At 36.2% G+C, this 23299-nt stretch overlaps 1 protein-coding gene across 3 annotated transcripts in view; it reads right to left on the reverse strand.

The window, feature by feature from the left end:
- Nucleotides 1–15548, reverse strand: part of LOC135169388 (kinesin-like protein CG14535) — a 190245-nt gene extending 174697 nt beyond the window's left edge. For all 3 annotated transcript variants that reach the window (XR_010300201.1, XM_064134346.1, XM_064134345.1), the window contains exon 1: nucleotides 14917–15548. The gene's annotated coding sequence lies outside the window, so the exon portion shown is untranslated. The remainder of the gene's footprint in view (nucleotides 1–14916) is intronic.
- Between the last annotated feature and the right edge of the window lie 7751 nt (nucleotides 15549–23299).

The raw sequence follows: 23299 nt of genomic DNA on the forward strand, positions 1-23299 counted from the left end.
AAATGTACGGAAAATGGGGTAGAAAGCTTTATCTTATTATCGCAATGTACATTAGCGCAGTTAATTATCTAATACTTCAGTAAAAATAATAACGGATTTCAATATTATTATTGTAACCAGAATGGAATTTTCTGAATTAATAAAAAAAATATGCGAATACCTTCATCGGTTTTACGATGGTTTCCATAAAGAGTCAAGAATGTATGAAAATATTTCTCATTTAATAAATCCTATCTACCATTTTTATTCCCCTTTTTTCCATTGTTTCGTCGGGAAGGAAAAAAAGTAGAGCGTGGATGGATATAATGGAGGCTATGGTATACGTAAGAGAGGGAATAAAGCGAATGAAAAATACTAGAGAGCAGACTAACGAAAACAATAAAGAGCGATTCCTTCCACCTCGGTGGGGCTGTCTAAGGAAAAACCACGATATTTTCCGTAGGCAAACAATACATATTACCTCCATGTCGGGACTAACATTCGAATTTAACTTGACGTCATTGATATTACGATTTTTCTGCTTTTAAATACAGAATTAAATAATTTTTTTTTCTTTTTAAACAATTCTTCCATTTTCGCTTTCTCTATTTTTTATATGAACTGCTATAGAGTGAGAAGATTATACAAAACTTCAAGTGATTAAATAAATTTGAAAAAAAAAATGAGACATCAATGGCGATTTTAATATCTATTATTAATTAGCTAAATATAATTAATTAAACGCACAAAGGTTTATATGCAATAAATGCCTTTGACATCACGTCCCTTTGTTTCGTTTAATTAAATTTTACAAATTATTAAATTATTAAATTGAATGATATTATTAAAAGAATAATTTTTGTAATTTAATGTCCTTACGGACATTAATTTATATAAAAATATATTTATATAAATTTACATAACAACTGAAAAATCAGAGGTACATTATAAAAATAACTTGAGATATCACGATTATTCTCTTTACCGATGATTCCTCTCATCCTCCAATCTTTTCTCTCTGATTTAACGGATGTTTCCATCAACAATAAAACTCCATTTGAATTTGTAAGAGGAGATTATCCGTTTTATATTGGATACAACCGTAATTATCGAGAATAAAAAATACAAAAAAGGTTCAGAAGAACGATTCAAACTTTGTCGCGCTTTGTTGTATCATCGGAGGTAGCAATAAAATGAAGACGAGTTTACTTCAATGCAATAACTTCACAATGAACTTCAACAAAGGAGTACTTTTTTCCTTTCATTAGAGTCGGATTGACCCAATTTAATTAAACTAGAAAAACGGAAATTCACGTCAAAGGAATATTTAAATTGTTAATCCGATTTTTTCATCGTCTTGTTACGTTACTCAATGGACTAGAATTTGTGTTGTGAGCGCTTCTCTGATGGAATTTTGAATATTTAAAAGTTATGATGGGAGTAGATAAGATTGAAATGTTACAGAACTTGAGAGAATTCCAAGGTAATCCCGAGGTAACATTTTCAAAAATAAATTTTACAAATGAAAAAGTTTAATCTGATTCCATTCCGATAGAGACACGAAATCATAATCACAAAACTGATCATTAAACGATGAATTTATTTTTTTATTCACCGGTTCTACCCTATTTAAACTAAATTACTATGTAATCAATTCAATGAATGGAATAGAATGGATTTAATGAATTTAATGCAGTAAAAATTTTTTAATTGAAAATTATTTCTTCAATGCAATTAATTCCTTTGATGTCCATCACATTATCATGAAATATTTATTTTCTTTTGCAATTATGATTCAAATTTCTATTCATTCAAATTCCCAAAATAAAATTCCCCAACGTCCTCCGATAAATGTCACCAGTGCATCTCAATAATTATAATAAAATCGTTGCTGGCAATATTTTTACCCCAAACAATCGACCCGTTGTAAACCTCATCAAAAAACTCAAAACACTCCAGTGTATTTAAGACCCAAACAGCCCAACACGTGAACAACCCCACAGACAAAAGGGCCTTGTCTTTGGAGCAGACCTCTCACCCTGGACCAACCATGAACAGGGACACTCTCCAGCAAACCACATTGCATTATCAATCTTCCTATAATTATATCGAGTCCTCAACTAAAAAGTCAATTAAAACTGAACCAAAAAACTGAACCAATATCGAATATTAAATTATTAATTATTTACAATATCTAAAATTCCATATTTATCTCAACCCACCCCAGAATCAAAACTCTCCCCAAAACCCCCCAATCATCTTTCCAAAAAACCCATCACAATTATTATCATTCCACCATTGTCTCCCTTCTGTTCAAACAATGACTCCCGACAAACGACATTGATGTTCGATCCTTCAGATTTAATGGCCAGTTAAATATTGACTCAACAGTTACCTGACCGACTGTTGAAATTCCACCTCTCAGTGGTTACTGGATCATCAAGGTTTATCGGTGCATATAAACGAACGTTAAATTCTCGACTTTGTGACATGCGTGATAGATTGTAGTGTGACAAGGGATATCCCTGAAGAGGATCCCAATACTTGTTGATTTTCGTACAGATGTGTATATATGTAAATGGCTCGATGAGGCACATGCTATTACGTGACTTGTCTCTTCCATCAGTAATATATTTTTTTTTTCCTCTCAACTCTTTTCCTTTCATTCTCTCTTTTGATCCCTTTGGTCAAAACTCATTGCCATCCGGTTGGTGGGTCTGGGCAAATGAAACCGATGTGTTTTTAATGGACCGCGGACAAACGCGTCCATTACGACGCCTGCAACTACACACGTGCCCTCCCCTTCACTCCTTTACCCTTCTCCCCCTCACCCCCCCTCCACGACCCCTCATCGTTACAAACTTGAACACCGCGTCTACCGCGAGGTCCCTGTGTGCGGTCGACTGTATTTAACGATTCGCGGGTAGCTGTACCCGAATTGACGGTTGAAACACAGGGAAAAGGTTTATTGTCGGGAGTTATTCAAACGGTGCATTGCAGAGTAGCTTGAAATTTTTTTTTTTTTTTTTTTTGATGATATAAAAAATCAATTTTCGTCACACTGTGCGGAAAAGTAACTTTTTAAAAGTTTTTTAAAAGGTTTCTCCTGTTTTCTAAAAGGTTTTTAATGTTTTTTTCTTTCTTTATTTTTCTACTCGTAAGAAAAAGTCGTTTGAGACTAGTGAAAAAAAGTGGTTTGTGTCGGATGATTATATCGTACACGTGCGATTTGATTTGTTTGAGGAAAATGGAGGATAAAAATGATCGTGAAAATATTTCTGTTCCTCGAAATATTCCGATTCCGTGGGCCGATACTGGCCCAATGTCGGCCAATGCTGGCCCATCCCCGGCCATCGGACCTTTCTCATCTCCAACAAGAGCATTGAAAAATGTCATCCAACAACACCAAACAACTCCACTATTTACTCTTTTTCTCCCAAGAAAAATATTCCCAATCACCGTAAGTCAATTGATTTGTTCCACGTGAGAATATGTCGTTAAATATTAAACCCAATGGGTTATTATTACAGTACCGCACATTCATTCCTACCAAGCCCATTGACTTATTCCCCGAAGAAACGTTACCAGACTTATCCAAATAATTTACATTCCCAGTCCCTCACACACAGTCCAAGAGTTTAAAAAAAAAAAGAACTTCAAGGCATAACGGGCGTGATTCCGTGCCATGTGCCCCATAACCTGCACATATTCGTACCTAATATAGGGTATAAATAGATGAGTTTCTTTCCTGTTGAGACTCAATCAACACCTCGTATTTATTTTATTTCATTTCTTGGAAACTCCAGGAGCATTTCAATTCACTCTATTATTAAATTATTCAACTCAAATACGTGAATTCAAGTTACCCTCTTTCTCCATTTGGTTTTTCACTTTCGTGGCTCGTATTACAGAGTCAAATCGTAATTTATCCACCGAACAAGCGCAGTCATACCACTAAATTCAAAGCTCAGCAATTGAAATTTTGTTTGGTAACAACGTGCAATGCACTCCAATTTCCTTAAATCCCATTGCAATCTTCAGACTGAGGAGAATAACCGGGAGTTTTCGAACATTATTTCCCATATCGCAGATAGTCATGGGATTCTGAGACAAATTAAAGAGATCCTCTAACTTTCTATATTGTCGAGAAATTGCTGGTATTTTTTTTACGACTTGTTCTACCGAATTTATCGATATCAGTTATCTGGTTTTATCGTCTCACCGAATAAAAAAAGACAAAGTGGAAATATATTTTTTTTTATTCGCCCAAAAAAATATTCTGCAATACTCTCTTCGCAACTTGAGACTAAACAATTATTCTATGCTAAATATTTTCCAAAAATTTTCAATTAAAATAAATGAAAAAATTAATTAAATATTCACTCGTCCGATAAAATTTCCTCAAGAAAATTTATTCTTCATGAAAGAGGAAATAAAAAAAATAACTCCACTATTATGGAATCCTCTTAACCTGTGACGCGTAATTCTCAATTGAAGAATAAAAAAAGGTTCCATTCGGAAGCAAAAAAACAAACCTCGTTAATGTACCCGTCTCCGAAATATCTATTAGTCCTATAAAACCGAATGAGAATGACGTCTTTCACTTGACCGGACAGACAAAATGGCATTTCTCTCGTAACCTCGTCAGACTTATTAACCATCTCCTTCCTCTCTCCCCCCCCCCACCCCCCGGCCACCACCATCCTCCTCCCAAGACCCCCAAAATTCCCCGGAGACACTGAGATCGCTTGTCTCAGCTTCTTCCCGAGGCATTTGCTTCCAACTGCCGACAGAAAGGTCCCTGTGAATTCACCTCGTTATCTTCATTGCACGTGTAACGAATCCCAGAGTGTGCAAGCCCTCTGCCCACTGACACCTAATAAACCACTTTCACAACCCACCGATAAAGCCATTACTTCTTCACAAACGGAGGTGTTTAAAGTAGCTTTACCCTCAGGTCAATAATTTACCGATGGGATAAACTATTTGACTATTTTTATTTACCAAATTTTTCAATAAATTCACCGACTAAAATTCGAAAAAAATCATAAATGATCGGTATCACTGAAATAAAACTTCATAATATTTTTAAAAATATTTTGTTCTAATAAAGAAATAACATAACTGGCTTTCCAAAGGGCGGATTAGGGTTTACGAAGCGTCAAAAGTTTTTGGAATTTTTTCCCCGAAAATTGACTCCTCCAATATTTTTACATCTCCGGATTTAGGAAATATTTATTTCGTTATTGCTGTCGGCCCTTTCCATTATGTCACAAAAAATATTACAAAACTCCCGGAGGGACTTTCTCGATGCAAATTCCCTCCAAAATCTATCTGCTGACCAGCAAAACTCAAGAAAAGAAAGACCAAGGGTTAAGGGTAGGAGAAGAAACTATATTTCCCTCTGAAGAATTTACCCTGGACATCACAAATAATGTTAAGTTCATTAATCATAAGTCTTCATTCAAAACAGGATCTCTTGACTGTCTATAGCCAAATCATTTAAAATACCAATCACCATTCAAGATACTCAAAGCTATTTAATTATTTCGATCGCTATAATCTAATAAATAATTTCTAAAAAAAATTGCCAGCTGACGAAGAATTAATGACAACTTACAACGAACCAAACCCTCCACCCCCCCCCCCCACCCCGACCCTTTCACCACATTGTTGTAACGTTTGCCGAAAGTTTTCGAAGACTAGTTGGTTTGAGAAGTCTTCAAGTTTTCGTGCAGCAATAAAGCCAAGGCATCAGTTCAATCTAAACATCCTGTCTCTGCAGTCGCATCTCTAAAGGGGAACAGTTTACGATATTTCGTTACAACGAATGAAATTTAACCTACACCGAAGGGAGTAGAAACAAGAGGGAAGAAAATTTGATACAACTGAATGTAAAAAATACTGAGAATGTGTGAGAATGTTAAAATTGAATGGCACATATCACGAGACAGCTGTAAATCATGCGTTATCAAATGCCTATTATTTTCACCTATAAATACAACAACTGACAGGTTTAGATATATATTGACTGACAAAAGTGGTTATCTCTCGATATTTTATTGCCCTTTTTTCAACCCTTTCATTTTTTTTTTGTAGAGGCGAGTATTGCTGCGATATTTATGGCTCAATATGGAACGGAAGAGAGAAGAAAACTGGAATTTTTTTTTTCTGTGGAATGACGGAGTTATCGAAGGGCTTTGCAATAATAATAATTACAATTAATGTTTGTTTGGGCGATGGGATAGATTTTTATTTATTTTATTTTTAAGCAAATTTTTATCAGAAGTTTGTGACTTGTATACGATATTCTGACAGTAAATATAATTTGTTGTTAATTTTATTCATTGAACTGTCTTTATCTTTGTTATTACTATTTTTTTATTCAATATTATGTGCTCCCTGTGACGTAAATAATTCAGTAGCAAAGTAAAAGGAGATAATTCGATTTATCTCGTTTGACCATTTCATTACTGAATTATTAATTCACCTTTTCACGTAATTTATTATGAAAAAAAATGATATGTTCGCAATTAGTTGACGGCATAGTAATATTTTTCATTTATCAATCATTTTTTATTTATCAATCTCCCATCCAGAACCAAAACAAACCCAATAAAATAATAAAATTCTGAAATTTTATTCGCAATAATTTTTATCGTATATCAAAAACAAATATTCAACTCTTACCCCAACACCAGAAAATTGCAAGAACCACATTTACCACAATAGATGTCTCACATTTTATTCATCAACAATGGAGCAATGAATCGGCAATAATTATCGCTATAGTTTGATGAAATTTCATACACGTGGGTGCCTATAACAGTTGTGCAATAAGACACATGGAGGTGTTGAGGAATGATGACGGCTCGAAACGTGAGAGAAAGAGGGGGAGAAAAATTGAAGAATAACAGAGATGAAAAAAAAAAAAGAAGAAAACATCGTGAATCGCGCCTCTGGGTCTCACTTTCTCTCTCTCACTGTCTCTTTCTCTCACCAGACGATGAAAAATCTTGGCGGGCGCGAGCGACGTTCATTGGTAAATTGTGAGAGAGACGCCTCGAGACAGGATGAATAATGTTGCCGCACTTCCGTCGTTAAAGCCGACCCGGGTACATACACATAACCACCCCCTTCCCCCGGAAATTTTCAGCAACTTTGACATCGTCCACGTCGCGTCTCGTTTCCGGAATTTTTCAAGTTCATCTTCATCTTCGATTCGGTACGAGAGTAGGGGTAGATATGAGGGGGTGAGAGAGGGTGAGAAAATTCACTGGGGAAGGGCTATTTCAGCCTCAATTTTACCGATTATTTTTCAGACGTTGAGAGTAATCACTTGGGAATTGTTACGAGGGCTGTTACAACGACAGGTTTTACTACTTAAAAAGTTTGAAAAAAGTGAAATCTCACGTTCATGTACTGAATGTACCTCATTTCTATTAATCGTCGTGAAGGAATTGAATATTGGAGGTGATAACAATTGATAAGTTGAGTTCGATTAATTTTTTTAATTTACGAGGGTGATTTTTTTTTTCATCGTGAAGATTAATTTTTCATCTTTTATTGCTTGAGATGACCATCAATCCACCTCTATTCTTCATTGTTATCGATATTCTGACCCTTATTCATCTCATTTATCATCATCAAGGGTCACAATAATTGGAAAGATCTTTCCAATTAAAAAATATGATATTTACCCTGATTAATTCTACATTTGATTGTTCCCGACTTTCGCCTAAACCGAGAAAAAATCCCGTAATTAATCAATCAATACTGATAAAATTTATTTGTCCAAAAATTGTTAACTTAACAATTATCTAATTTATTTCTACAAAAAAAAATCATTAAAAAAATTGCATTTTTCGGAATTTTTTTCGACAATTTCTAAAATCTCCAAAAATTAGTGACAAAATGTGCCTGAAAAATTCTAAATTTAATACAAAAATCAACAAAAATAATAAAGACTCAAATTTCCTATCGATAACCATAAAGTTTATCACTTTTCAAAGAATAAATTCACCGACCATTAATTGATTAATCCCACCATCTTCATCTCCGTATACAATTATCAATCTTGCAATTCTCTTCTCTCCCTCTGTTCCTCTGTTCATCCGGACATTACAACTACCCCCAGTGCTCAGATTCCACCGGAGACACTGGGAGAAACACGACGAACCGGCTTTTCAAGGAGAGTGGATCTTAAAAACGGATCCATTACAGTTTTTCCGCTATACCCTTTTTCTTCCTTTGTCTCACTCATTTTTTTCTTGTCATCCGTCCTCCTTAGCTCTACCCGGACTTTTCTTCTTTTTTTTTTTTCCCTTTTCCCTTTTTCCTTCCGGCCCGATGCCTCAAGGAGAAATGGCTAAGCTGGATCGGGGCATCCATGTTACGAGTTTCCATTCACCGACACGAAGGCCCGAAAGTCTGTGACTTTTGTACGACACTGTGCTACTGTACTCTGAAGGGAGCCCCACTCGAGAGGGATTGGATACCAAGCAAAGGGCTATTTTACTTGTCACTGTTTTCAACCCCATTCCAATAGATATGAGTTGCAAATTGTTTGGCATTTTTTCCCCTATTTTTCAGTCCATTCTACCCATTTCTAGGACAATTTTGACGTCACTTGTTTTGAATGTGAGGTATTTTTCACAATTCCAAAATTGATAAATGGAACTAAAATATTTTATTATTTATTTATATATTTTTTAAGTCCAGAAAAACCAAAAAAATCAATAAATTCCGGAAATATTGTAAAATTTCCTGAATTTTCACCCCCAAAAATTCAAATTTTTATAGCAAATATAAATAAAAAATATATCATCTTCTCGCTATAATTATAAAATATTGTTTTATATAAAATATTCTTCAGGGATTCGAAGGAAATGATTTTCACAAAACATAATCTTTCATTCAATTTCGTTTCTCCTTTTTTATTTTTCATAAAATACCATTGCCTTTGTCTCTTTACTCTCTGCACTGGAGAGAATAATTCTGCATAAAGGATTATCCCAGAGCCCTCTGGCATAATTATTTTTTAATTAACAAAATAAATAAACGAGATTTATACTTAGAAAACTGTTTTTGATGCGAAAATGAATGAAACACTGTGTGATAATGAAGTGTCTGTATATTTCACTGATTCCCGTAAACCAAGCTTGAATATTTGAGAGAGTACCCAGCAGAGAGAGTGCACACCAACTGAGAAATGTAGACGAACTAGTAAGAAGCCAGAGAGCTACGGTAATGGAAATATTTACTCGCCTTCGGGGATTCCTCTGTCTGAGCCCCAACCGCATTTTATCAACGATTTTCATTTTCATTGTCTACCATATTGTTTTCTATCTGATGTACATTTTATTGTGATTTCCATTCTCTCTTCACTATTCGCATTATAACAATCAAAAATTACTCCATTCGACATTAATAAATTTAATAAAAATAATAATAAAAAAAAGGACTAGACTACGTTCACATAAATAATACTTTCCACGAACAATTTACCTCGGAATAAAAATAAATATAATAATTATGAGATATTCATCAACAAATGAACCCAGAGACAAGTTACCCCCTATCATCCCTTCCCAGACCATTTCAATTTAACATAAAAATAAAACTCAAAAAACATTAAAAAATTAAATTCACCAAATATTGTTTTTTTTTTTATAAAAAAAACTCTCGAGAGTGTAAAGAAAAAAATTGCGCGTATGATAACAATGTAAGGCTCCATCAACAAAGCCCAGAGCCCATAAACAACCCCCCCTACCCCCCCCAAAAAAAGTGAAAACACTAGTTGTATGTGAATTGTCGTGCACGAGCGGTAATAATAATTGGAGCGTTAAATGCGAGAGAGATTGGTACGTTCTAAATGGCTCCGGGGGATGAATTTGGATAAGGGGTAAACGGGGAAGTGGGTGTTGATAACGATGACGGTCACATAACAAAGCCCTCCGCTCCCCCCTCCACCTCCCCCTCACCCCTCTATGACCCACCCTCATGCAGCACGCGTTCGATTCACTCCATTGAATGAACCCGAGTGTCTTATTCACCCTGGTTTCTATGGACGGGGTTGCACTGGGTGCACGACGAGGGGCTGTTCAAACTCACGGGGTATTCTCACTTTCTACTCTTTTTACCCGGCAATCCTCCGCTGCACCGGGTAATGTCGTGTCAATTGAAATTTATGGAGACAATTCCCTTAAATTTATCGTCTTTTTTTTTTTTGAAAATCTAGACTTTTATTATTATTCTTTTTTTTTTTATAATAGATGAGCAGATGGGTGATAGATGGCCGAGGGTTCCGTACCCTGACACGTGTCCTTTTTAAGCTCTCAACCCCCCCCCCCCCTCCCCCTGCCCCTCATTCTGCAGGAGACGTATGAATTTGTACGAGCAATGAAATCTTCAAAGTGAATAAATTTTTCTTTTGCATTAGGGGATGTTTTTTCATGCATGACGATCATTTTGGTTCTTTATGGTAAATCGTTCTAATGGAAAAATCATATCGAACCCTAAAATTCACTTTTGCAATTATCTGGTAAAATTATTACGTGAAAAAATGGTTTACTTCATTTTCTTTGAGTTTGGGTTTGATTTTGGGGATTTTTTCGGGTAAAAATTTGTTTCCTAAATTTTTATATTCTCGGATTTAATAAATATTTATTGTTTTATTACTTTGGGGCCTTACTTCATTTATTAAGTCCCATGGGGACTTTCTCCGACGCGTGAAAAACAAATTTAGCCGCAATTGAATTTTCCACGGATGGAAATTTGCAAAAAAATATTATTATCACTCAAAATAACTTAAAAACTCGAGCACCGACATCATAATAATTAACTCAATAATGAATTAGCAATTAATTTAGCGATCAAAATCAATAATATTCAATATTTCATCGGAATTTTAGGGAAATCCGAATAATCGCGATTGTGAAATTATAAATTTTCTTTATCATAAAAGTGAATAATCAAATTGTTGAGGCTACGGTCAAATAAGCATATCCGCAGTACAAAACCTCAATTTAATCAACTGGCTTATGCAACAGAATATCTATTAATGCTCAATGATCACTGAATTCTGTCTGTTGAATGGATTCGATACGTATTATTCATGGAAGCCAGAGCCGTAATGCACATATCCCTTGAAATTTTTTTTTTTTAATTTCCTATGAATGCCTGTCAGAGATGTTCGACGATTCAATGTATATAATATTTCCATTGATAATCTGATTGAAAATAGCTCAGTTGAGTCACTGGAAATTGAATAAAAACCCAGTCTCGGTTTTCACTATTACCAATATCTGGAGTTATGAATTATTGCCTTCAGGAGTATTAACGAAATATCAATGGTAAAGGGGGAGGCGTATTTGAGCAGGTCGGATGATATTGCTTTATATCTCCACCCCATAGCGATTTATTTTATGGATTATTGACAATTTCCCATCGCAATTATGAAAACTGTTCTGCTGACGACTGCTCCAACAATTCAATTGCAAAAGTTGTTTATCTTTGAGTGTTTTATCTCAAGTACTCAACAAATATTCAATGATATGATATTATATGATGATTAGTTTGATATTCAATTGAAACTAATAATTAATTTCAATCCAAAGTCATTGAATTTTTTAAAATAAAAAAATGTCAAAACCAAAAATTCTCTTGTTTCTTTAAGAGAGTCGTGAATAAATTTTTTTTGCAGAAAAATAATGTAATGGGAGAACAAGAACATTATTGTCAACTAATTAGAATGTTTTTTAAAATTTTAACCTCGAAAATTAAGACAAAGGAACTCGAGAAATTCGCCAAGTTCTTCAATGATCATAAATCAGAAAATATTTCTCTATTTCCGATGTTTTTCGATGTTCCTTAAAATGTTGGAACAGACTATTCATAAACCGCAATAGTGTCACACCACCTTATTCACGTGTGTTATCAAAGCCTGCAATATTCAGGGTTCTGCACTTCCTCTCGTCTTACTAGTGTCCGTGTCAAGGGGTGTAATTGCCAGACGTTAATTAGGATGAGATGAATGGGGTACGAGGTATGTGCCAAGACAGTTGATATCTACCTCAGCATTAAGGGTAAAACCGTAGACACTTCGAACAAGTGATAACATGTGAGATGATTTTGAAATTTAACATTCAAAGACAATAGGAAAATTTAATTTAAAAAATTCAATTATAATATCGCGATTTATAAATTTTTATAAATCGCGAAAATTCCATGAATTTTCAATTTTTACTCACGAAATTCCGTAAAATTCGAGTAAAGACAAAAATTTATACTTCAAATTAATAAAATAACAAATTAATAAAATAAAAAATTAATTTTTTGGTACTTCAACTCTTTAAAAAAAATCCTCAACTCAAATAATTCTTATCCCTTATGGCGACCTCCCCATAATATTTCATCAGATAGACGATTCCATAACCATCAACTTTTAGCGCGCGCGCATTGGCAAATACACCTCTTAATTAGTACCGGAGCAAAAAAAACACGTCTCGCGATTTAAACCCGCGAATCAATGATTTGCAAAGTGGCTCAGAGGTTCAACAGCCTACAAAAATAATTGTCAAGTGACGCTTCACATCTGGGCAATAAAAAAATGAAGAATCTTGCAAAAAAAAATTAAATAAATATTCATGAAAATCGCGACAAAAAAGGAAAAAAAAATTGCAAACACTGTGAAGGGTTATTTTTTTTTATGCAAGATCGTTTCATCCCCCCACCCCCATTATGATACATACCGATAATATATTTACATTGCATTCAGCACTAGACCACTGTGTACTCAATGCCAGTCAACTTTTGCAATTAAATCAACGTTGAATTACATCCGACAAGATGAATAATTACTCAATCCGCAAATTTAAAAGCCTTCGTAATTATGTATACCAGGATGAAAGAGGTGAATATCGTTCATTTACATCGTCCGATGAAACTTCTCATTTACTCCCTCAAATTATTTATCGAACGCACCCGATATTACTTATTTTCCGAATAACAACTGCTTTCATCATAAATTTATTCACCAGAATTTGATGAGAATCGACTGTGCCCCACATAATACCCGATGAATAGCGTTTATCTCCCCTTTGTTCCATTCATTATCAACCGACTAAAGAACGGAAGAGGTAAAAAAAAAAAAAATTGCACGTGCAGCGGTTAATGAAGAATAAATATTTTGTTCAATCGAACAACAAAATCCCGATTATTACTTGTTTATCGTGAAACATCAGTGCGGGGGATAAAATCACATGGAGCATATGTCGTGTCAACAACACCCCATTGAAATTTATTGATCTAATATAACGAACGTATGTTTACAGAAAATTAGACAAATTCTATTTTATTCTGTACCAATCACATCCCGGATAAACAACCATTACTCCAATCACCATTTATAATCAATAGTTAATATCGGAATGGACCGGATTAATTCACTTTCCCCTGAATATTGTATATTTATATTTATATAGAGCTTTAATTTTTCGAGAATCATTGCAATGAAAACGGAATTTACATTGACTGTTCCACAAAGGTTTATATGGAATTTCAATTTGTCGGGAGTCAAAACAGAATTTTTTTAAAGGACATTAAAAAAAAAATGTCCCAATAATTTTTAGAAAAAGAGAAAAATAATTTTTTGAAAATATTTGAAGAAAAATCGTGCTAAGATCCTCTAAAAAAAATATCTCTGAAAGGATTTACCTTCTCAATACCTTTACGTCGCCTAAAAGCTCTTCAGAATAATTTTTTAATTTTTTCTTAAAGATTTACTCTTTCTCTCCATCGCCCTCACTCCCAGGTAACTCCCATAACTCGAATCTCCCATTCAAAGCCCACAGTCAATAATTAATATCCGAATGGACGGGAATAACACCCACCCACTCATCCACCCCCTCCACCCCTTTCCAAAACCCACTGGTGCATTCTCTTTAATTATTTGTCAACCGTAAATCCCCACTCTTACCTCCACCACCACAACGTGAATAATTGTTTTATTCAAACACCACAGCCAAGAATAATATTGCCTGTGGTGGTCATAGAATTCATGACAAAGTTCAAATACCATCATTCCGTCTAATTAATCATTCGCTATCTTGGAATTGTGAGATTAATTACTGCCGACTAATTGGCTATGGAGTATGGCAGAAGATGACGTGAGGTATGTGCTCACAGTGAAAAGCGTCGCTGGAGCATTTAACTCCATTGCCGGAAGGAAAATGCAATAACGTTGAAGACAATAGACATTCCAACAAATGGGGTATCTATTCGGCTTTTGTCTATTTTCATCCAATCCCGTTATTAATTCAACAATATTCCTCAACAGATCCATCAGAACAAAACATGACCCAACGACCGAATTAAAAAATTTTGAAATTAAAAAATACGAAATAAACGATAAATATTCAAATTTACTGGACAAACGTCGAACAAAAATATAAACTTTTTGGGTTTTGTTGTTATTTAATGGCTCACGAATTTTGCTGATGATGTAATTAATTTTCTACGCTTTTTGTAATTTTGTAGTTCGAGTTAAGGTTGTTATTGTGTAAAACATTTACTCGACAGTTTTTATTAAAAATTTTACGGTGAAAAATATTATGATTTTATCTAAGCCATTTTGAAGCGCACAAACTTTTTGGAGAGACTGTCCTAAAACCCTCAGGAATTATTAACTAATAATAAAACTCAAAACCAATATTTTTTTTCCCGTCAATCTCCTCCTACTTCCCCAAAAAATTTTTTAAAAAATCAATGTCAACGCAAAAGACATAAAACATCCTTTAAATAATTCTCAAAGAATTAATAACTATTTACTCGCACTTTATAAACAAATACATCCATAAATTCATCGATATCCGAAGAAAATGGTCTCCATTTTCTCCGATAAAATATTCCCTATCTGTAATAATATTTCAGACTCACCGGTCTCCAGGTCCTTTCTCAATTAGTACAGGATTCACGTGCCGTCATAAGCCATCAGTGCCCGTATCCTTTGATAGCAGCAAAAAGTTTCCAAAACTGTTAAATTAAACCGCGCGACTTCCTCCGATTAGCGTCCCATCGTCACCTCCCGCGACCGTCAAGAACCTCAACTTTTCCGCACCGAAATGGAGTGAGAGACTCGCATTTCCCGTTACCCCCGAATATCCGCTAAAACACCCCCAACGCCTATCTACATTTCCTCAAAAACCCCATAAAAACACAATTATCCCTTCAAAACACATTCCCCCACTCTCACTCCATCCCCACGAACAAAAACATCACCACCAACAAAACACAAAGACTCACAGTTCACTCGACGCACGAAAACAACTGAAAAAGTTCGCGATAAACTCCGAAAAAAACCTCTAAATTACTAACTTTATTCCAAAAAAATCGGCAATATGTTCATCTCCCAATGATTAACAATGTCCGAAGGATTATGACCGGTAGATGAGGAAGAGATCGGACCATGACGAGCGGCCCGGCGAGATGTGGCGGATTTGGCGGGCTCGTAACGCGATAATAGCGTCGCGCCAACGAAAAAAACGGTACGGTAACGCGCAGTAGCCGGCGTCTGCGTGTGCACTGACTCGCGCTTTCCATCCAGTCCCCCTTATACCCGCGACGTTAAGATCTCCCCTCCCGCTCGGCACCGGCCAATCACGCCGCCAGCCCCACTACAACGCGCCGTGGAGGCTTACAGCGAACAGATGCGAAGAATAAACGCGCTCCTCGATGGATCGTCAACGTTAGGATCCTGTGTATGTTCTCTCCTGGTCTTTGCATGCCATTACCTATCGACAGGTTTGTTTACGTCTGTCGACACCGTTCCCCGAGGGAAACAAACGAAAACAATAGAATGGTATCATTTGTCGCGATTATTCGCGATTCTCCAAATATTTGGAGATGATTTTTACCTATGAAAAACATCGGGGTTTGATTTAATTAAAAAATCGATGTTTATGAGGGGGAATCTGTTTTTTTTTAATTCTAAAATAGTGGTAATGAGGGTGAGGAATAGAAGAAGGGGTGGAGGAAGTAATAAATTGATTAATTAATAGGTAAATGTGTGAATACGTGTTATGGGTTTAATAGAGGAATAAATGGGGAGGTAAATAATGCTGGGGACAGATTTGTGTTTTGAATAAAATATTTGACTGTTATTTTTAATTGTGAATAATTGTGAAGACCTTCCGGGATTTTTGTGGGTAAAATAGTGGGATAATGTGATGCTGGAGGTTAATTAGCGGATGGATAAATTAATGAAGCCGTCGATGAAGGAATAAAGTAGTTGAGACCAGGCTGGCAATTCAATTTTTCTTCGCCACCGACGCAAGACGAGGTTATGTTTATCTTTTATGAGGTAAGACGATATCATTTCAACGAGATCGAAACGAGACCTAGACAATACTAACGATTTTCTTTCTGTTCAAGGTCCAGACCAAGACAAGACTCGACAAAATATCTCCACGTACGCAGCCCTGAGTGAAGGGGTGAAACGAGGTCAGTGCATCTCGTCGGACCCTCACTTCTCGATCAATAAGTCGTAAATAAAGACAAATAGCAAAATTTTCCATGAAACCTTTTTTGTAAAGCAGTCTACGAGCTACAAAAAAGGTCATCTCCAAAATTTCGCTATTGCCCTTCCTCTACCTGATACTCGTCCTCCAGAAAATCCCCTGCACTCACGTCCATCATTCTCTTACCAATTAACTACGCAATTATAAAATAGAGAATATAACGTAACGATTTTTGTTCACGTCATACATCTGACGAGGTTTCGATAACTAGGGGAACATTCACGGATCCCCGCCCCCGAGCATCTGCAGCCGACCTACCCCAGTGCTTTGATACCCTCAAGGGTGCTGAAAACTCACGAGGACCACCCGAGGTGGAAACAGTTTGTACCCTGAACCATGGAATACATAAAAAATGCGGTAGAAGACGAAATTACTTTTTCATGGAATTTTTTTTTCTTCTTCATTGTTACAATTAAGACAGCCACAATTACCGGGGACTGATTAAAACGCCTGGCTTGGCCCTTAAATTACAATGTTTTCATTTTCTTGGAGGTTTCCCGGCTGTAAGAAATTCATGAATTTAATTGAAGAATAATGCGACAGATTTTTTTTTCATTCTTTTAATTTCGTGGAAAAACACAAGTTTGACAAAACAAGAGTTCCAGAATTAATTAATAAATAATTAATAAATTAATCAACAAAATATGTCAATAGAAATTAAAGTAATCTTCTCATTTATTTTTTGTGCACAAAAAAATATGGAATTTATATTTTTTTATGATCCAGACGGCAAAAAAATGAATGAAAAAAAATTCTGTTAATTAACGAATGAATTGATTAATTAATTAACAGAATCTGTTCAGAATAATGGTAAAGAGAATCCGGGCTATGGCAACAGATGAATTGATTCAGACCCCGATACAATCCCCTCACCCCCGAGTTGATGGAAAATCGATTTTACACATGGCATCACTCAGCACCTCCTTTATTTTCCTCCCTCGGCATTGGCCCGATTGCTCAGCCCTATTTCCCTATTGTTTCACTCCTTCTTATTATTCCCATCACAAAACATTCCCCATAACCCGTAACACAGTGTACGTACCCTCAAAGCCACTCCCGATGCATTTTCCTCCTCTCCCTCGATGGAAGACCTCGTATCGTTGCAAGGGCTGCAGAAACCTATATGCCTAATAATAAGAGGAGCTAGTGCCTTGTGCTGTATGCAATTAACTACCCACGTAACGAGCACCGATTACTTAGGGCTTTGCAGCGTGTACTCTAGAAAACCAGAGGATCGAAGGGAAGAATTCCAAAGGCCTTTGTTGAAAATTCAGTGGAGTTTCGGTTTAAGGTTGGTGGGGGATGAAAAATTTAGTCGACAGTTTTTGGGTCAATTTTTGAGGGAAGGGATGAATAAAGGGGGTGTTGAATGGTCAATTTCGGGGTGGGATGGGGCGTTTTGGAGTTGAGATTGATTTTTTTTCAATTTAGGTGATTAATGGCGAGTTAGTTATCAATCTAATTATTTTTTAATATATTCGATTTTTTCCCTGAAACTTGCTTGTGCTTTTAGAAACAATAATTATCTGGAAAATATCTGCTCTCAAATTCTATAAATTTTGTATCAGAACTTTAATAAACAAGTGTTGAGCTCCTTGTCAGCTCTCAAGTTCAGATTCACGTGTTGAAATTGTACATTTTCATTCTTGTACGGGGGAAAAAAATGATAAACCAGTCCAAAAAGAGGGAATTGCACTGTTGAATTAAATATTTCCCTCATGAGGATCGTTATTCATCAAAAGCCGCGGCGAGTCCCTCCGGCAAACTCCTGGACTCACTGGGATTCAACAAAAGAGCGTGGCCAGCATTCTAATTGCCTGATCATTTTCATAAACGTGCGCCTAAGTAACTCGTTCTTTTCCTCACGAATTCCGAATTTTAACAACAATTTCAATTACGAAAGAGTGAATATTAAGAATGCTCGATGCTCTGGTACCCAAATTCAATGTTTATCCATTTTTCTGGCGAAATATCGATGGGATTGACGCGAAAAAATATTACAATTTTCATTTTGTCATTATCTAACAGCTCACGAAGTTTCGCATCCCCTTCACTCCACCCCCACGAGTTAAGATCAATTATTCATAAATTGTCGAATAAAATATTCAAACATTCCACAATTTCCTTAATTTTTTAGTCAAAAAAAAATGGAAAAAATAATTTAAAAATGAAATAAAAATTATTATTATATTTGTTATTTCTTAGAGATCAACTTCAGATTAATTCACCATAAATTGTTAAATAAAATATCAATAAATATCATAATCCATTGCAGTCCTGGATTTTCAAAACCCAAAATTTTACCCTCTTATTTTCAATTCAATTATTTTTTTATAAAGAGTCGAATCAAGGATTCAGATAAATCCAGGATTTTTTAAAATTTCTGTTTACGTAGTACTAGAAGCCTGCTGTTTAAATGAAAAAGACTCGAGAAAGATTCATAAAAGGAAAAATTGAAGATTGCACGTTATACACAGTGGGCCGAGAACGAGAGAGGGCCCAAGGAGAGGGTTCACGACGTCATACAAACTCGTGGAGGGACACGAAAAGGGGTTGTACAGACTGGCAGTGCCTTTGTTCGGCTCTGGAGTACGTGGCGTCGTGCGTGAGTTTTTTACCGGAACTCAACGATATGGATATGGCTGTATGTATGACACGCATATGTAGTACATGTCCTCGTTTGTCCCTCCGCCCCTCACCGGTGGCAAAGTCCTTCTGCGAGCGCTGGGGCGGGATCAAGTGCAGCACGACCACCCTCACCGAGCCCTCAACTCAGTGTACGTGTACTAGCACTGAAGTCGTATTTATTAGGACATGATGGGTTTTCTCTGTTGCTAGGAAGACGCTGATAACGAGGAAGACTAATTTCTAATTTATACTTCTGGTACGTCAATTTAATTGTTTGTTTATCATTTCACTTTTCGTGGCAGTTAATTTTATGGTTCATTTCCAGGAATGAGTTCTTTGAAATCTCAAAATTTGATGATCTACATTTTGTTCTTCGCTCTCCAGTCAGACAGATGTGCTCTGGTGATCAGAAGCTGTCCCTGTCCCCTCCGGAAATTTTGTTCTCTTCGTATGGAAATGTCACCCCCATGAGAATGAGAAAAAACGTCTCAATTACCCTTCAAGACACAGCTGAATCCCATTACCCCAATCTCTTCATCAGAATTTTCTCTATCTCCGGTCAAATGCATTCGTACACTGGAACTAGATAAAAAGCTCACGTCTTGTGGATTTCAACTCTACCGGGTTCAACTATACAACTGAAAACCCAGGAGTAATGTACGGCCAACCCACTGAGAACATATCTCAAAGACGACATCTGACTGGTCACAGGAAATGGCTCGCGCAATCTTACAACTTGAATGGTGTATCCGTGCCGGAGGTATTCAGGGGATATTAAATGAAAACATTGGGATGTATAAGCTTTGGTGAATGAAAACCACCGGAGCTACCCGCAGATCCATCTAATATTTGCACTGAGATATCGCAAAGGTACCATCTACACTGGGGGAAACTTGAAAACCGGTCTTAGAGATTATAATTTTGGTCTTAGACGGTTTATCGGTGTTTGCATTTTTTAACAATTTATTGCTTTCGCTTTGGTATTCTCTAGTCAAAGATATTCCATTGTGAAGAGTGACATGAATTATAGCAACAAATGTATGATTAAATTTTAATTCTAATGCTTTTCTCCTTTTGAAAATTCCACGTAATTTGTTTTTGCAAAATTCAAAGTGAAGTTCAGGTGAAGAAAAGGTGGAATTTCCGGTTTTATTTATAATTTTCATTGAATTTGACCTCGACAACGTCCGGAATTGTAATTCTCACGTCTCTTCCTGGTAATTTTATATTGAATGGCTTCCTCCGTGCATTTCATTCCTCACAAGAGTTTTTTTGCATATCAGGTTGGCAAACTGATAAAATAAACCTGCTCAACCTGATAAAATTAATACCCCGAACAATAAGTGGTTTATTATGAAAAATCGAGTGGTCCATGATTGCCGGAAATACCCGCCCTTAAATACTCATGTGAGGAACAATGAAACACCTGCATTAATTAACGTCACCGTTAAAAATAATTGCTCGCACACTCAATAAAAAAAGACTTCATTTTTGCCTCGGTTGACTCAAAGAAATGTAACTCTATCATTAGGAGACGGTGAAGTAATTCGATCGATTTATATTTTTTCCCCAGGGAATTATGGAATTTTTTAATTAATCGGCAAATCCAGAGTATTCGTTATTGAATGTCTCGAGTGGTTGACAGGTAATATCGTTAGAATTATCCGAGAGTGAAATATCCACATTCTTCTTTTACTTGTTTCGGTGCTCCATTGGTTATTGCATTTTTTCCTGGTAATTGAGGTGGAATTTTTGCGCATGGATTTTTCTGAGGGTCACCCATTACCGGACGATTTTTCATCGGCCCTTGGTGGTCGTTGGGGAGTTGGACCATCGGACAAAATCCACTGTTTCCGAGTGATGCTGAGCCGCGAATAATAGCTCTTCCTATTGCTGTTTCAGCGACTGCTTGTTCCCATTTCATTCGGTCGAAATCATTGCGTAAAAGGGCCACCTGGAGGGCATTTTGAGGTAAAAATTTGGAAATAGTTATTCTCTTCAGTCGAATTTTTTCGGAAAAGTATTTTAGAAAAATGTGTTCTTTCAATTTTGTTGAAATTTTACAAATAATTAGACGATTTGTCTGAGACGTTTTTAATCATAAACTATTTCCAAACCCTTTTTCCCCAATAAATTTTGGACGAGAGCCGAATTTTACTCCAAATAAACCATTTTAATTATTCGCTCATAAGAAAGGAGCAGAGAGACTCATAATAACATTAAAATTATAGTAAAATACGAACAAAAAAATGGTGTTAATCTTCGACGGATTACCTCTTTCTCTAATTTCTCAAAACGTTCAGCATCCGTCATTTTCCGATCCATCATCACCTTCTGGTCCCTCCCATCCTCGCAGGGGTCACGCTCTGGGCACTTGGCAGCTGCCATATTCTTCACCAATTAATTTATCTCCTTTATCAAAATAAAATTCAATTTCGAGGGGGTGTCAGACCATAACCATCAATTTTCTCAGACAGGAAAAAACAAAAGTCAATCACTGCTCCGTCTTCGTCTCCAATATTTTCCCTTCCTCCTCCGGCGGTGGGCTTGCATCGAGGCATCTCCAGGATTGGGAATATCGTTTTCCAAGACTTCTGAACAATTTTCATCCTCGTTCTCGTTTTCTTCAACCGATGAGGATGGCGTTGCATTATTCATCAATTTGTGGTGAGAATTTAATCTGGCGATACCACGCAACACAGCCTCCTCAAATTTCTTCCTGTACTTGAGTTTTTCCGCCTCCAGAACACGATGCTGAACTTCAAGTTTCAGAATTTCTTTTTTTAACTCAATCAGACGCTCGTCTTTGGATTCTGCGATTTGGTGGAGTTTTTTGTGTTTTTTATTTTCATCATTTTGCATAGTCGGTACGAAAATGTTAGAAATATTGGAACGATAGAAACAAATAAGGGCGATTTTTGGAAATTGAAAAAAGACAAACACGATCGATCCCAATTTTCCTCATTAAAAAATCCTGAGATAAAAATTAATATCTCAGTCACGAAGTGGTAAACCCAGACAACTTACTTCTGACTCCTCACCACTTTTTGGGGAATATCTCGAAATCTACGAGAGATAGGATAATTTTTGTCATAACCTTTTTTGTAGACCTATCTGAGCCCTACAACAAATGTTCCTACAAAAATTCCGCTATCTCTCCTAGATTCGGAGATATTCCCGAAAACCTCGACTCCGACGTAAGACAGTTCATCTCCTTTCACATCCCCATCTGTCAGAATTTTAATTTATCATTCTTTCGGGAAAAAAACTCAATAAAAATTTTTTCCTCCCTCAAGTGGTCACCCGAGACTCTCCCCCATACACGGAAAATCCCTAAAATCCCGAGATTGGATGTATGAAATAAGAGAAACCCTTTACCAAAATGGATCCTCCCCATTAAACCGTGAAACATCCTCGTTAAAATCATTCCTCCGAGGTATCCCCTCGACGCACACAGAGAAATTCGTTCTCGTAATCAGGCGAAAAATGACGCTTGGAAAACTGTCATCTACGAGATCATCTTTCATTAAAAAATACTTTCACGTTCTCTCCGAGCCATCATTTCACCTACATTGCACTGCACACATGTGCAGCCCGTACTTTAAACAGGAATACAAATAGTCTCACCGAGTATGCAGACCCTGGTGGGGTAGGGGGTACAGAGATACGTAATGTCGAGGATTTCTATGGCATGACATAAACAAAAAAGATATTAAAGAATAAAAAAGCATGATAAATGTACCGTAAGAGTCAAGTACACGTTTGTCCTCTTGAAAAGTTCTTCGTGTTTCCTTATAACTTTCATTATTCTCCTGTAAAGGATGAGCGAAAAACCATGAAAAAAACATCTACACGGTGTTATATTCCCTAACTGTATTTCCAAAGTCGATTACACCGCCGGATATATCCGATTACTTCATTCCGAAACTTTGTAATTTGGTGGAAGTGCGGATTTCGTAACAGCAGCTCGACAAAACTCACTAATCTCGTTTAAACCGTTCTGTGTTGTATGCCATCCCACCTTTTTCCAACTTAATCACAATGTTTTTTTTTTGCGACATTTGAGGGTAAAATTCTTCAGCTCTCTCACTATTTCTCGCAATTATTTTTTTTTC

Source organism: Diachasmimorpha longicaudata, chromosome 14 (genome assembly GCF_034640455.1).
Source record: "Diachasmimorpha longicaudata isolate KC_UGA_2023 chromosome 14, iyDiaLong2, whole genome shotgun sequence".
NCBI classification, from domain to species: Eukaryota; Metazoa; Arthropoda; class Insecta; order Hymenoptera; family Braconidae; genus Diachasmimorpha; species Diachasmimorpha longicaudata.